The 17551-nt window shown below is 40.5% G+C and overlaps 1 long non-coding RNA gene across 1 annotated transcript in view; it reads right to left on the bottom strand.

Moving 5' to 3' along the window:
- LOC149439052 (uncharacterized) overlaps positions 1–17551 on the bottom strand; it is a 60207-nt gene that overhangs the window by 27960 nt on the left and 14696 nt on the right. Inside the window, exon 2 of the long non-coding RNA XR_016307879.1 lies at positions 952–1071. This is a non-coding gene — a long non-coding RNA (uncharacterized LOC149439052). The remainder of the gene's footprint in view (positions 1–951; positions 1072–17551) is intronic.

Here is a 17551-nt window from a genome sequence, read left to right as displayed (position 1 = left end):
TACTGCTATAAAACATATCCAAAAAAAAAATCAAAATTCTTCATAAATGTAGCCCAAAAATGTATTCTGCTACATGTCTTTGGTAACCCCCCCCAATAAGTGCATACTGATTGGTTTGTGTGAAAGCTATAGCCCCTAACAACTATGGGCTATATACTGGAATTTTTTTTTCTATACTAGTAATGGCGGTGGTCAGTAGCTTATAGTGGAACTGCCACTATAAGTGACACTGACACTTTGTGGGAATTAACTGCCACCAGTGACACTAATATAGTGATCAGGTCTAATACTATACTAATGACACTAGTTGAGAAGGGGTTAGCATCTAGGGGCAACCAAGGGGTTAATTGTGTGCCTAACAATGTGTAATGTGTGTGCTGCTTTCCACTAAACATTGCCTTGTTTCTTTTCCCTGCAAAACAAAACAATTGTTCCCTCTGTACAGAGCTCTGTGTTGATTATCAACACAGGGCTCTAGGCTGTGATTGGACACAGCTGATCAGCAGGTCCTGGCCATGAATCATTGACCAGGATCTGCTGACAGGCTCCCGCTGTGCACAATCACAGGGAAGATGGTGGGTGGGGGCATGCGCATGTGCCTGAAACCCTAAAACAGGCAGTGACATACGGGTACGTCGTTGTGACTGTAGCTGCTACTCTGCCACAGTATATGTGCTGTGGCAGGTCGGCAAGTGGTTAATTCCCAATGGTATTTGTAATATGCAGTATGAAGGAGTTAATGTACTGCGACTAGTCACTGACATATTAGTGACAAGTGGCAGGTAATTTATACCTTTGTGCTGCATAAGTGGCCCCAGAATCAGTGTTTATAAACCCCTTCAGCTGCAACATAAAGGGGTAACTAATATTGCAGCATAAAGGGGTTAATCAACACTGAAATTGGGGTCAGTAATGCAGCACTGCATCTGCAGATCATGCACATCTGCTTACTTGTTTGACACAGGTCCCTCTGGCTTGGGTTGCACTTACAGCGCTGGCGGCAGCAGTGTACGCTCTTTTCTCATCCTGTCTCCCTCGATGACGTCACGCCGGGTTGGGACTAGAAGGCGCCTGTCGGGAGAAGAATATTGCCTTCATTATTACTATAGCACATTGTGGCTTTGCAATAACGATATGTAAGCAGCTGGGGTGGTAGTTAGTGTAGATTAGAGGGTGGGTTAGGTTAGCAAAAGTTTAGTTAGGGTACACACATATTTTAAAGGGTGTGGAAACCTCCAACAATACCATTCCACAAAATTTCAATGAAGAAAAAAAGTTTGTGTTTATCAAATCTTTGGAACTTCTTGTAGTAAGTGCAAGAGTCTGCAGGTAGCCAGACCTGCCAAATTTGATCTATCAATTTGGAATCATCTCACAGAATCAAAATATCCCATAGTTATGTAGTATCCTCCTAATAAGGGGCTAGGTTAGGTAAATTTAGTTTGGCTCACTGTAATCAGTGTGGCTGTAATTTCTGGGTTAGGCTAATTTAGTCCTACCTCACCCTTGCATGTGATTGTTTAAGTCTGTTCTGTGTTTCACATGCTGCAGGTTTGATTACACTTCCTGCCTTCTAGAACCTACTGGATGGTCCTGGTACATAGTAGTGGAGTAAGGCAAATGAGCAGCGTGAATATTGTTACTGTCGCAGCCAATCCCTGTGGGAAGATAAAACATATGGGTGCTTGGAAACTGTATAAATAGTTTGAGACTTGGAACAGGCTTGCCTTGTCCTGGAAAGAGTAAGCTCAGCCTAGAGGGCATGCTGCCCTCCTGGACAATCAGCATGTGCTTCTTCTTTCTGCTGCTCATCGGGGGCCTAGCCCTGTTGGCCTGAGAACCCATTCTACAGTTACTTTGCTGAAGTTGACCAAGAGGATACTTCTCTTTGGGGATCTAATCTGGTATCACTGAAAAAGGAGTCTAGAAGGAGGAGTCTGGAAGGAGGCTGCAAATTATCCAAGAACATTAGGGAGTACAGACCGGTCTGAGAGATCCCTGAGACTGGGTGCTGCTGCTATACCTCTTGCAAGCCTATATTAGTCCTACTTAAAGGGAAGGTGCTATTATAGTGTCCTTGAAAAGCTCAGTCCAATATTTGCTGCAAGCAATGACCCGTGCTTACATTTCTTAGAGGATGATTAGTGTCCTCAGGTCCAATGCTAGGATTTACTAGAGTGTCCTACAACTACCGTCTACCTATCCAAGTTCAATATTTCATTAAAGTAGCAAAAAGCATACCACTGGACTGGTTAATGGCCTTAAGAGTGACTGGAGCTGCGTGTCTAGCTGGGGGACAACTACTGGAGAAGAATCCATGCATCTTTAAACCAGCTCCTGCTGGGGTAACATCATAGTTAGATGAACATGAATTGGTCACTGCCTGAACACACACAGATTTTTTTTTTATTTCATAAGATACTATCTGTGCTTTTCTTTCGGACTTTTCATCCAGTGGTCAGCAAATGTAAGGTTTTAGACCTACAGCAATTAGAGAATAAGCAAATAATAATCAAGATGTGACCTGGGCCTGTGGGGTGAGATACTGATGTAATACAGCACTGCAATGCAGGGTCATCATATCCAAAATCACATTTATTCATCCCTTAGTGATCAATGGTCTTGCAAACGTCTCTGATAATGAATGCGATTTCTCAGCATCTGTTCGTCTGCATGACAGTTATGGAGTCATTCTGTTGCAATATGTCTTCTTAAACTAATCATTTACAGGTATGTAGGACAATGGTATTAGAGGATAGCTCTTATAAGGACAACAAAATATAAAAGCATTCATTATTATGCAGAAATGTACCATAAATATATGTTTTTGGTTATTCTAATGACAACACAAGAAAAATGTAATATTTAGTTCCAAAATAAAATAAATAGCAGATCTATCTAAAACAGATCTAGCCTTCCAATTCTTCTAAGGGGAAATCTTTTAATGGGGACGCCTGTTTAGTGGACAAATTTCTAAAAGGGGAATTTTTCTTATATTCTAAAAAACACTCCAGTGCTCAACCCAGGGTACTTCAAACAGTTATCAGTATTATTATTATTATACAGTATTTATATAGCGCCAAAGGGTATGCTCAGCGCTGTACAGTAGCAGGGGGGACAGAACAAGACAGTAACAATACAATACACGAGGGGTTCGAGGGCCCTGCTCTTTCGAGCTTACAATCTAGGAGGGAGGGGAAGGTGGTACAGGAGGAAATGGCTGTAGGGGATGGAGTGGTGGGAGGAGTGGAGGAGGTTAGTTGTTAGGTGAGGTTAGGTGTTAGGTGAGGTTGGGGTAGGCTTCTCTGGAGAGGAGGGTTTTCAGGGTGTGCCTGAAGGTGAGGAGGGTAGGTGACAGTCTGATGGATTGGGGGAGGGAGTTCCAGAGGATGGGGGAAGTCCTAGAGAAGTCCTGCAATGGGGCGTGGGAGGAGGAGACCAGGGAGCTAGAGAGTAGGAGGTCCTGTGAGGAGCGGAGAGCTCGGGTAGGGTAGTATTTGGGTATCAGGTCAGTTATGTAGTTTGGGGCGGCGTTGTGAATGGCTTTGTAGGTCAGAGTTAGCATTTTGTATGTAATGGTTCCTGGGTGCAGCCCTCCATGAATTGGGAGAATTCCAGAAAACTGTAAAAACACACACAAGAGGACGCTGATTCCTTGTGCATTAGTGTCATAAAATTTAATCAAAAACATACAAATGCATGAAAATATCAGGCATATATAAGAAATACAGCCTCAGAAGGCCTGTTGCATCTCAGAGCCATCTGGTAGGAAAACTAGCGCGTTTCAGGAGTCAAGCTCTTTTCCTCAGAGCTGAGGAATGTTGTGAGTATGTTTTTGTCTTTTGACATTTGATTACATTTTATGACAGTAATGCACCAGGAGTCTGCACCCTCTTGTGTGTGTTTTTATGGGAATTTCTCTTATTTAGTGAGATTACCTCTAACTGCCTGTTGTGTCTCTGGGACAGAAAGTGAAGGGACATTTCCTCAATGGTACACAGACAGCAAAAAAATGACCTGGTGAAATTCCAACTTTTCTCTACTCCAAAACAAAACAACAACAAAAAAAAGGTTTTGACTGCATATACAGTTTAACAGCCAGATTTACTAAATATCAAAGACAAAGAATGGGGGAATAAAATAGTATCTTTATATACTGTATAATTTAGCTGGGTACAACATCCCTCCAATGCATGCCATTATAAAGAAATTCCCTCAGAGTACTGTACAAATACAATTAAATAAAATTAAATCAATTAAATAATTTAATGTTGGACATGCTCCATGTATTACAAATAGATTGTATTTTACCTAATGGAAGTACATCCTATTATATGCTGTTTGCTGAATTCCCACTCTGGCATTGAGGGTCTCCCCCAGGGTCTACGTCTCAGTATCTGGGCACACCTATCCACGAGGGTGTCTTCTCCAATCTGTTTTTACCATGTGCACATTCTGATAATATTTCAGGTAGGCTGCCTGCTTACTGTTATGAAAGAGGTTACTTTGCACAATGTAAAAGAATGGAACCTATACCCTCTTGTTTATATTTGCAGACAAATAGAAAATGTGCATCGGATTTATTCCTAAAGAAGCAAGCTTTGACCTGTGAAACGTGCTGATGTGGAAATTTCATCCAATATCTCTGTGACTACAAATAAAATCTGAAATCCTTTGTATACAATATGGTTAACATTTAGATTTGAATGAATTATAATGTTGTGAAGTTTTTTAAATACATAATTTTAATGCATTAAAATAAAGATTTTTTGATTTTTATATTCAAGTGATTTTAAAGGTTGTAATAAAAAAAATGTTATATTGACCTGCTCTGTGCAATGGTTTTGCAAAGAATAGCCCTAATCCTCTTCTTTTTGGGTCCCCTGCCGGCCGTCCTGGCTCTTCCCCCTTGCCAAGTGCCTCCAATAGCAAGCCTCTTGCTATGGGGACATACGAGTAGGTTTACCTTTGAGCCACACTTCTGTGAATGGACATTGTCCATTTACATACAGAGCATGGCTCAGCCCTGCCCCCTGCTCTCTCCTCATTGGTTCACTGACTGTGATTGACATCAGAGAGAGCCACGGTTCATTGAATCGAGATGAGACTCAGGTAAGTATTAGTTGGGCTGGGGGAGGAGCTGCACCCAGAAAGTTTTTTTACCTTAATGCATAGAATCTAATCTTATCTTCTTCTAGCCACTAATCCCTGCTGGATGGTTTAAAAGTGGAACAGCTCTTTTTAAGATTTGGGTCAAGTAGCGAAAGCGAAGTGCAGTCTTCTTCCTTACTGTACAATTGTCATAGGTGCAAGAAGTTGGGAGAAGTCCCTCACATACTGGTCAAAACTGACTGTATATTCGACATTTACAAATAGACATTTTCCTATGTGAAGACGTTTTTCTGTTCACCACGGCAAGATCTCAATTGTTTCAATTAGCTGAAGTTTGGTGTCTAACTTCTATTGCTTCACCTTATTCGTAGTAAATCAGCCCCTATGCGTCCAAGATAATGTTCATGGCAGAGTTTGACTTTTGACATGAGCTCTTCTTAACAGCACACTAATACTTTTTATTTGCAATCCAAGTATACAGCTCTGTCATCCCAAATCGTAAAGGATAAGTCCACCTTTTAGACAAAAATAATAAATGCACATTTTTTTGCATTTATTATTTTTGTCTACAGGAGCCTGGAAAGCATTGCACCAGCTATCAGTAGATCGATGATGCCATGCAGGTCTCCTGCAGACCTGTCAGAATATCTGCTGGCCGTACAGGATGTACGAGCAGCAGATATTCTGACTGGATTTCTCACCGTTTGCATCTATTGAGCCGAGACAAGATCCTTCCTAGCCTGTACTCCCAGCTGCTGTTACCAGACATGGACTGACAGGAGCCTGGAGTGGCACCCCTTTACCATTTGTGTTGCTTAGTTTGTGGAATTTACGCAAATTGAAAGCTTCAACACTGGAAGTAGGGCCCCAATACACACCAATACACTGGCCACTAGGAGGGGTTTGGAAGGAGACTAATGAACCTCTAATGATTTGCATTACACCCTTAGTTAAGATCCATCTTAATACTGGGCTTAGGGAAGAGACATTGGTCTGCTTGTTCTTTTCTTGAATTATGCATTATTTTGCACCTGTTATTATACGCCTGCTATAGAATTCAATTAATTATAGAAGCTTCAGTTAACTACCATGGTGCTTCACATTGCCATGGTAATTCATTGAAAACTACAAGCCGCTAAGGCTGTCGGGACTTGCAGGTCATCCATTTACAGAAGTCCGTGAATGAATGATGCATGCTGTTTTTTAAATTTGACAGATAGTAGGGGAAGACTTCTCCCTGTACTATCTGTCGGAGGGGGCGGCGAGTGGTGGCTGCAGTTATGGGAACATGTTACATGTTCCACCCTAAAAATGGGTGGAACATGTAACATGTTACCAAAGGTGAACTTATCCTTTAAATATAATATTGAACATCCACTGATACAAATAGTGTGCTTAAATACATAAGCGTCCAATTATATTAATGTCCTTACAGTGCTGGTGCCAAATAAATCCTGTGCACTCTTGTGTTCCGGAGCAACACTCCACATGCATGAGTTCCAGAGCTGTATCCTCCTCTGCTGTTCCCACACTCATCGGGATCTGTGAACTCTGTGCTAAAAAAGCGCTTGTACTGTGATTTTCACTGGCAAACCTAGACTCCTTGGTGGTACCCTTTGCTGTTATTCTCCACCTCCTCTCCACCATATGGACTTGGTTTTATGAAAATTTCTTTCTCATCATACAAGAGGACAAAACAAAGGAGCACCCATAGCGTAATTCCACTTTAATAAAACACACTTATATTGGTTTACACTTACTTTCAAAGATGCTTTAAAAAGAGCTGAGATTGCCAAAACTGGAAGTGCCACGTGAGAATGCACTCCACGGATCGGACATAAAGTCACCAGTTGACTCCACCTAACGCGGGTCACCAGTAACTTTAACAAATTCTTTTTATTTGTCTTTTTTTTTCAACTGTTATTTTACTAATTAATATTTGAAGAGGAATTTCACTCTCCCTCCTATTATTTTTTTTCTCTGCTGTTTACCTGATACTGGAATGGCGACAGTTCACATACTCACACCCAACCAGGTGATCAAGAGTTGTCCTGCCAAGATCCTCTTCTCTGCAGCTTCCGGGTCCCGCACAACCATGTTCCTCTGTGGCATCATCGGGAAGCTGCTCCAACTCTTCCAGGTTCTGGTGCAGCCTCCTGATGATGCACCACTAGACCCACCCTCCTCCTGTGTTAGTAAATGGGGTGATGTGCTCCTTGCACATATCCCAGGAGTCACTGAGGGCTCTGACATTATTCATCTAGGTGATGGAGGATAAGGTGCAGGCCAAAACACAATATATGTGCCACAGGGGAGGGGGGGGGGTGTTGAGGAGCCAAGTAAATTTAAAGGGTGAAGAACCACTTTAATGCATGGCAGGACTCCCAGAATACTGCAGGTTAGCCAAAATTACAGCAGTGGCTGCCTGGTTTGATTTGTCTGATTGAGACTTCAGACAGAACCATACCATGTTATGCATTATCCAGTATCAAGTCTCAGCAAGATCAGGGATCTGCAAAGGAGGAAAAGGACAGAGAGTTCCTGAGCTCAATGCAGTAGATTTGAAGACAGTGTTGGGTACAGGCTGTTTACTGGATAATTCACCACGGTGTCAGGAACGCAGAGAGGTTTGGACACTGGCATCACCAGGTCTGTGGGAACATCATCACTGAGCCCAAAGTCACCACCTGGTCTGTGAGCACATCATTGTTGAGCCAAGTTTTGCCACCTAGCCTGTGGGAACACCTTCGCTGAGCTGTGTCACAGCGGACATCACTGAGCCCAGACAACAAGTGAGAAGAGGCAAGTTCTCAGCTTATTTGGTGGTGAGAAGCTGCTGGCCACAACCTTTTACCCACTTTTTATGGGAACAGTATTACTGATTTGTGACACAGTTTGGGCATTTATGTGTCCAATTTGTGGGACCTCTATGACAAAGTCCCATGGGCAGGGTGAAACACATAGGGATGTGTGGCCTAGATGGATTCTGGGCTGAGGCTGCTTTTACCACCACTATATATGGGTTTTGTAGGATGTGAAGCACTTGGAATGATTTCACACCTTTTGCATCTATTGAGCCGAGACAAGATCCTTCCTAGCCTGCACTCCCAGCTGCTGTTACCAGACATGGACTGACAGGAGCCTGGAGTGGCACCCCTTTACCATTTGTGTTGCTTAGTTTGTGGGATTTACGCAAATTGAAAGCTTCAACACTGGAAGTAGGGCCCCAACACACACCAATACACTGACCAGTGGGAGGGGTTTGGAAGGAGACTAATGAACCTCTAATGATTTGCATTACACCCTTAATTAAGATCCATCTTAATACTGGGCTTAGGGAAGAGACATTGGTCTGCTTGTTCTTTTCTTGAGTTATGCATTATTTTGCACCTGTTATTGTACGCCTGCTATAGAATTCACTGTGTTTTCACATTTTTTTGTTATTGATTTACTATGTTTTGCAACAATAAATGTTCAGCCTTTGTGTGTCAGGTAATGTGGTGCTGCCCAGAGAGTCGCTGGCACTGGCAACAGGGGACCTGACATACAGCAGCTCCTCCGATGGTAAGCGCAACACTTGGAAACATCTAATGTTGTTTCCAGAAGGAGCAGAATCAGATGAGGCTGACTGTGTCAGGATCTGAAATAGTTGATGTATAGCAAAGAGGTCCCTTGCTCGTTCCTTATAAGTAATTTTAATTAAGTAATTAAAAACTGTCACATTCATTGTTTGTAAATTCCAAATAGTGCAGTAGCAAAGGAAAGTAGAATTCATTCAATTGATCTTACAATATGCCAAGGCACATTTTTAAAGTATGACTTACAAAATAGAAAATAATGATTGAGGTTTATCCCTGGTTAATGCTTGAGAGGTTATAATGAACTACCAGCCATAGTCCTCTATGTTACTCTTGGCCTTAATATTGCATAGACCCACAGTCGAGTGGTTTTTGCAGAGAGCACTGAGCCTTAAGCTATAGTAACTACTGAACGCTTCTAATTTCTAAGTCTAAGCTTTTGGATGTCTGATCTCAGCCATTTATAAAAGAAAAAAAAAAACAGCTGTTATACGTCTTCGCCAAAGCCTTCCAGTAATGCTTGTACTTCAGCTTGATCTGCTAATAACTTTGTGTTATATAAGGAAACTTGTTCAGTCCCTTTGGTTTAAAAATGTCTGTGTTAACTGTGTAAGTTCAGGTGAGATTGTGCTACACAAAGAGCAAACATCATCCCATATTAACCTGCCAGGTCCTCCAACCGCGACTTCCAGGACATAACGTTCCTGCTCACAGACACATGAATGAAGTGTCACATACTACTGGCTGAAGCTTCAATCTTGGCATGTTGGGTGACATCTCAATAATGTGTTGGAGTTTTACTGATCTAAGTCCAACCCCTTACTGGTAGGCTCCTCCCATTTTCCCCATTGTACTGCAGCTGGAGCAGATGGATGGACTGAGGTTGGAGCACACATCTGCACTGTCACTTCATAGATGGGAAGAAAGTGTACTGTACAGACTGTTGTTGCTGCCCTCAGGAAGAAGGAATAACACTTTTCCATGTGCCAGAAGGTGCAGTAACCCATACTGAGCCTTCAGAATATAGCTCCTATCAATGGGATGCTTTGAATTATTGCATATGGTACATTTTCTGCATTTGCTTTGCGTTGTTATTTTGAAATGCTAAACAGTTATGTTGTTGTTTGATCTCGCACACCAGTTAAAACTTCCCATCACACAGAAAGTAAGAGTGATTCTAGTGGCTGCTGAAGTTAAAATGAAAGGACATTAAAGAAACATGTCCACAAAGTGACCAGGGCAACTATAAGCCCCCTGGAGACCATAGCATCTCAGGCTATGGTCTATGAGGTCTATAGAAAAATCCATCCCTGCTGATCATGAATGGTGGCAGAATTGAGACACATTTTTTCCCAGGCTACTATAGCATTTTCAAATTCAGTAACATTTCCTTTTGTTTTTTAAATAGTAGCTTTACACAATGCGTGTTAACACACAAAGCACCATACAGTAACTTGTATGCTCTAAAGCACCACAACTGACTGATAGGAGGTTATATTATTATTTTTTTGTTTTAAACGTTTTAAGTTCCTGGTTTCTGGCCTAGGCCAAAATGATGTCATACGTCCCAGGAGTCTCCATTGGGCATTTTTATTTCTTTCAGCTGGAGGAGGGAAGGAGGGGTTTTCTCAGCTAAGCACACCCTCCTGTCTGCATGCCTGAGCAATGGACAGATATGAATTCCAGGAAGTATTTGTTACATGAATCATCTGCCCTTACTCAAGATGGCTGTGACTTAAAATGCTAGGGTAGTGTTTTTCAAATCAATTTCTTAACAAAATAAAGGATGGACACATGGATGAATGGACGGGTGAGTTTTCTTTGAATACTAAAATGAATTAGATAGAGTTTTCGATTTGTGGTGCTCGGATACAGTTAAGTACCACTTTAGACTCTTCTTCTAGTTAGCAGATGTCCAGTCCAAAATTATTTTAAATCTTTTTCTGAAAAACCAGAACTGTCCAATAATGTAGTGTAGTGCTACCCCGGAGGAGCCACTGATTGTTTTGTGACCTCGCTCACCCAGCACTTACCAACACACCTTTAAGTACTTCAAATAATTTGCTAGACCAAGCGTAGCCTAAAAGAAGAGAGGTTTAGTAAGTGTACTTATGCAATCAATAAGACAACATTACTCAGAGAAATATGGTTAAACGCCTGTAGCATTCTGGCTAACAGTTAACAGAACTGAAATGCATTTACCTAGCAACAGTATATAAGGACAGTCCTAACAGTCCCAGTTTCATCCCAGTGGCCAGTGACTGGTGAAAAAAAATTTGGTAGGCAAAGTTGTGGTTGTCATGTTTCACATGACTGTCATATGCCTTTAAGTGTACTTTGTATTTTGTCTCTGCTCCTCCCTTTCCTTTGGTTTAGTTCATGCTGTATAGATAGCTCCACCCTTTTATTAATTTCCCAGTAATGCACTTCAGCTTCTAGCCTCATGTCTTATGGAAGTAGATTACATTATGATCTTTTGACCTATCCAATGTTCATTGTTGTAAGATTCTCTTAGTTTATGGAATAAACTTCACAAGATCTACAAGGGGTCATCTGGATCGAGTCACTGCCTGTGTTATTCAACTAAGATTGGAGTTATCACTATCTCATCACAACTGTAAGTTACAGAGATCGCACTTTCAATGCTTAGATTGGAGAGACAGAACAGGGGTCCTTGAAGAAGGCACAATAGTTACCACCAGACAAGAGATTAACTTCTATGATGTTAGTCTCTTACACAGAGCTCCCTGCTCTGGGTCTCCAGAAACATGCTCTGATGCAATTCAAGTCCAGTTCAGATCATACAGGGATAGCAGTTGCTGTGATCTCTCTCTTTAAATCCTGCTGGGCATCCAAATCACATCATTCCAGGGAATAGGTTCTCAGTCTCTTTGCTTCTCTGAGTTCTTATCCAATTGTGTTCAGCTATGGAAGAGATCTGTAAATCCAGCAGCAGCAAATCAGTCTCTTTCCCACACACCTGCTTACTTCCAGGAATGTCCCCTCACATATAGAATTGCACAGAATATGATGACAGCAGCAGTCTCTTCTCCTGGGCAGCACAGCATCAGATAGATTCATTTAGGTCCACATACCATTGTTACCCCTGCACTGCAGCTTTGTGGTGGTCTCTCTCAGCTGCTTAGCACAGGAAAATGATTGCAGCAGCACATGGTCCTGACAGTAGCTTCCTCCCTGCATTCTGCAGGCCTGTGGCACAAATGTCCTCCAGACCCAGAAAGTTGGCTTCCCCCTGCACTGGTGACACTCCATAGATGAGCATTGCAAAGTGGTCTCTGTAAAGATTAATGCTGTACTTCTGTGTTAATGAATATTTAGTGTAACCTTGCCCACACTGCAGAAGGATAACACAACAGCAACAAATGAAGAAGCTCCACAACAGTTATCAGCTACACTCCAGATTTAACAAAAAATCCAGTATAGCTACTGTATATTTGTGGGCAGAGGTTTCCAGTGTAGACACAATCAGGCTTTCTCAAGATACATCAAGCAATAATATTTCAGTTTCCTTTAGGGAGCTAAGTGAAAAATGGTTTCTGACTAGGTTCACCTTGCACAGTGGTCCTTGCCTTTTTGGATAAGCCAGTTTGAATCTTACAGCAATAATTCCATTTATAGCTGCAGAAGCTGTAAAATCCATTAATGCAATTGCAGAGAGAAAAATGCCCGAGGTGATATATTTGTATCAGCACAGTCTTGTTTGTCCAAGCTGATAAAGAGGATTGTGGTTTGTGGGTTTTATTAACTCACAGGCTGCTCACTGTTAATACAACACAGTACACTCAAGCAATAAAGGACAAATAGACATAAATACACTTCCTATAAAATGATTAAAGCTAGTAAAGTGCGACTCCGTTCAAAACAGTTTTTTGTGTGTTTTGGATGAATCCAAACTCTTTTGCTGGAAATCGACATTAACCTTTAAAATCTAAGGGTATATGGGGTATGCTCTCTAAAATTTTATTTAAGAACATAACTTGTGCACCCTATGACACCCACACAATGCACATGGAACCTCTCTCAATTTGACAGTTGAGGTCCTGGTCTTTATACTCAGGAGCCACCTTTGATGATCTGACTACATAGAGAAGTGGTCACACTGCCTGTACCTACACATACAGGCAGCCAAAGATTAATATAGAAAAAAACCCTGGCCATGCATGTGCTGGGCAATGAAAAATGTGACTTGTAGACCTGCTGAACTAATCAATAGATTAGTAATGATGTAATGAGTATGCTCTACCAAACAGGAAGTTCAGAGACAGTGAAACAGGAAGACTTAGGAGTATTGTAGGAGAAAATAAGTGTTTATGTTCTATTTAGGAGCAAATAGCTTATTGTGATGTGTTAAGCTAATGAGTATAGATGCCTTGCTGTACAAATAAAAGAGGCTTTGGTACTACTTTAAGCAGAATGTAAAAATTTCCAGGCAGAAAGGAACAGGTAGATCAAGTAGATGGGTAGAACATCCAAGATATATATATATAATAAAAACAAGGGATTCCACCTTAAACTAATATCTCACTTGTAAGCAAAATAATAGATTGAATCTTGAGATAAAAGTTGTTGGAATCTTATAAGGCATAAGATCCAGATACCAGAGAGGTGAGTAGGCAGACAAAAGGTTGGGTTTACATTAGGGTGAGTAAGGCTAGTAGAAAATAACTTTTGTTCGATTTTGTAATCATTAGTGAGGTCAAGTTGTCATTTGTTTTTGACCACACTGATCAGCGAACAGGATGTCAATTTTTCCCAAAAGAACAGATTGGTAACAGTGAATGTAGTTTTAGTTTGAGAAAGTCACCTTACTCCAAAATTGAATGTGAAAAAGAAAGGTTTTTTGAAGTGCTTTCAAACGACATTCATCATAAATGTACTGATGAGAATTTTTGTACAAATTTTCTTTGCAAATGTTAGTTCAAAAATCTACTAGTGTATGGCCAGCTTTACTGTGTGTGTGTGTTTAGGGAAAGGGGAGGGGGTATTGTGTCCTGTGCTGAAATATTACATTGTCCATCTCCCAGAGCTGAAAGTAAATGCTTTCCTTTCGTGTAGAGTGATTCTTTTAAAATGTGTCTGGGATTGCCTATGTGGGGCAAAGCAACAGTTTGACTGTTTCACTGTCATTACCAGCAAGAAAACAAACTCACCTTTCCCTCACTCTCCTGCTGCTCCCATTGGCCGTCAGAGGAAAAGAAAGTTATCCCTAAGTCTCAACTTGGAGCTTAAACAGGGCTGAAGAAGCTATGTCCATGGCCAGTGGTCAAGCATCTGCATTGTCACATAATAACCATCCATACCTGAAAATATTGAATATTTTTTTCCACTTTCAATGCCTAAATGGAACACAGATGGATCACAGGAATGGTAATTATGTACTGCTGGTGGAGCCAACAATAAAATAAACCTGTTGCTTTAACCTGTCTTGGCAAAGCACTGATTTGCTATAATGTTTATTGAAATTGTAAGCTTTTCTTTAACAATCAAAATGAAAACATTTGAATAATTAAAGAAAGGCCATGTTAATTGCAAAGCAAAACATTTTGGTTCTGATTACATTTGTCCATGTTTCATGGTTTGTTGATTTGCTGTTAGGCAATTTCCACGGCATGTCTTGCAAAAGAGGTTAACTTGCTGGATGTATTACATAACTGACCCCAGTCTTAGAAAGAGTGCCCCTGACATTTAATGAGGAGTCTAATATCTGGTGCTTGGCAGAAGGAGCACAATGTCTTGGCCTGGCTAGACATTCTTGAGATGTTTGGAATTGCTGTACATAGCATGGGTTGTTTTGTGCTGGACAGTTCCCAAAGTGTAGAGAAACATTCATTATCATTAAGAAAACATCAAGCTGAGGCTGCTTGTTTTTGGCAGTTTAAATAAGTCAGAATAGTAAAATCCTAGATTTAATGCTAATTTCAGGTAAAAATGGGTTCTTAAATCTCTTAGGGACTCTAACTCAAGGATTGTCAAAGCTGAGTTTCTTGCTCTGCCCACTTCGGGGACTTTACAACGGATAAAGTCATCAGCAGATCACTTAATGGAAATTTCAATGGCTAGAGAGATACACTCTCGTAATGTCTAGGGCAGGGGGGGAGGTGAAGCTGGGACTTACATTGCAAGAGTGTAAGTGAAACATAAGAGGGCGGTAGATCATTTAACCCATGACTAGGCACCTAACATGAAATATAAATTTATGTAATCATTCTTGTTAAAGTTTATCTGTGGGCAAAACTGATTTGTTTCCACATTGCAGGGTGGATAAAAATCAATGATTTTTTTAAAAAATTTTTTAAAAAAATCTGATTTTTTTTATTTAAATCAGATTTTGTTTTATTTAAATCAGATTTCTTTTATATAAATCGGATTTTTTTAAAATCAAATGCTTTTTGAGGAAAATATATTACCATCCAAAGGTTATTCCCTCATGAAATAAAGATTAGTTTTTTAATTATGTAGAATAAGGCTGTATATGTTTAATCTGTTTGGTAAATAAATTCCATGAATCCATTCACAATGTCATGCTCTTCCAGAGGCTTTTGTAAGATTATTGGGCAGTTTCTCTGCCTACAAGATATTATCACAGATGCTTGGTTTACTTTTGCAGTTCTCAAAACTGAATTTGACTCAGCGGAGATCACATGCCTCTTCTTCACAGCAAAAATGTTATAACATGAACAGAGTTAAGAAAAAGACCTTCATCCTAACTTCTACAAACCTATGAATACAGAATCAACCCCTTCACTGCTAAGTTTCAAGAAGTTCAGCGAATAGAATAGAAACAATATTTTTCTGATTGTTTGGAGTGGAATAGATCTGCACAAGAAGAAAGTGAAACTAAGTGTGAGGAGGAAGGGGCTGACAGGCTAAGTTTCTTAAAATATATATATTTTGTTTAGCCAAATTAGTTAACAAACATGGATGTTTAAGCAAATGACATATGCTGGAATGTTATTGTTTCAGATGAATAAATCTATTTAAATTGTTATTATTAAGGTAATGATTATTTTTCTCCTTCCTAAGTACAACAGAAAAGTTGTCCAAATATGAATGATTAACCTATTAAACTGGGGATAAAAAAACTAATATGAAAAGTTGTTATTCTAAAAATCTTCATCTACTTGCATATTAAAGTTATACCAGCAAGAATTAGTCTTTATGTAGAAAACTAGGATTTAAATCAAGCCTTACTGACTAGTGATTTAAATCAAATCCACCCTGCCACATTGTATTTCCATTATTTCTACCTATTTCTACCTTCTATTTCCACTATTATTTTAAATGGTCTTGAAGTTTATAAACTTATTTTGTGAAAATCCCTGCACATGTATACACTATGCACTGTGAGTAGGCACTACTGTTGCACACATTTCACAGATCCTGGCACCTGAACTACAGGGGGGCTGAGAGGAGGAGTTTCAGGAGGCCGAAACAGTACAGAAAGCACTGTTTGCAGGCACCAGGTGGTATGTAGTTCCTAGAAATAGAAATTAAACTGCACAGGAGAAGCTGAAAAGCATGCAGGGAATTCTTAGATTAGATTGACAATAATAACTTTAATTTGTTTTATTACAGTGGTGATGTTATACATTGACAATGACCATATATATTTTTAAGCACAGTGCTTTTATTCATCATCATATAATTTAAAGTGTAGGTAAAGCAAAAAAATGTTTTTTCATGTTTGGATAGACTGTGGAAAGGTTAGAACATGTGTCTGGTTTTCATGGTTAGAACATGTGTCTGGTCTGTGTCCCTGCTGGGGAGACTGAACCTCACTTTTTGTCCTGGTGACCACTATCTCTGACACAGAAAAGGATAAGAAATCTAACATTTTTGAGACACAGGAACAGAAAGAAAGAGGAAATCTATCAAGTAGGAAACCTATACTGGTCGAAACTGTCTTAAATTGGCCATACATGGATCAAAATTCAGCAGGGACCAGCCAAATGTCAATCCATTCAAGCCAAAAGCCATATACAGTATTAAAATAAAAACAGCACAAATTACACATTGTTAGGCACACAATTAACTCCTTGATTTCCCCTAGATGTTAACCCCTTCCCAGCCAGTGTCATTAGTACAGTGACAGCATACAGGATTAGCACTGATCACTGTATTAGTGTCACTATTGATGTCAGCGTCAGTGTGTCAGTTAGTGTACCTCCCAGCCAGTGTTAGCTAGTGCCAGATTGCCCACCACACTGTAATCCGTGTACCGGGGTGGGCTCCCCAGGATACAGTGAAGTCACGAACGAGGAAAGCAACCTCAACACCAGCTTTTGCCACAACAGAATTTTACTTAGATGTGGCAAATAAACACAACCACAAATGCTGGAAAGTGAAGTAATTTACCTACTGGTGGGCACAACTAAGCTGCCGCACCTTACCCATTATTACCCTAAAAGAGCAGGAATCAGTGTATGGGTGTACGGTATGGGCTAGCCTGCGGTGCAGCACAACAGCTTACAATCTTACACAAATCTACAGTATTCCCCCTCCCATAACTGGTCCTGTAGCACGTGCCTGAGTATTCATTCTGAGCAAAACGTGAAATGCCACTTAAAAGTTGTGAAGTCCTTCCAATGATCAGTAACAACACTTGTGACCTAACACAAACAGAGACCCTAACTAACTAACTATAGGCCTGGCCTCAGTCTCTAGGCACCAACACTGAAATGAGGTGCGTGCACGATCTTACTGACCCGGGTCTGCTTTGTATCCGCTGGTGACTCTGAACAGAACAAATGTCTCTCCAACAAGCATGCGGTATCGCAGTATGTGCTGCTTAGTTCCTCTGCTCTCATCAGCATTCCTGGCAGCAATTTTCCTTTCTCTGA

This window comes from Staurois parvus, unplaced genomic scaffold (assembly GCF_062004578.1).
Source record: "Staurois parvus isolate SC_StPar_1 unplaced genomic scaffold, SC_StPar_1.0 ptg001162l, whole genome shotgun sequence".
In the NCBI taxonomy this organism is placed as follows: Eukaryota; Metazoa; Chordata; class Amphibia; order Anura; family Ranidae; genus Staurois; species Staurois parvus.
This window is presented reverse-complemented; position numbering and strand designations above follow the sequence as displayed.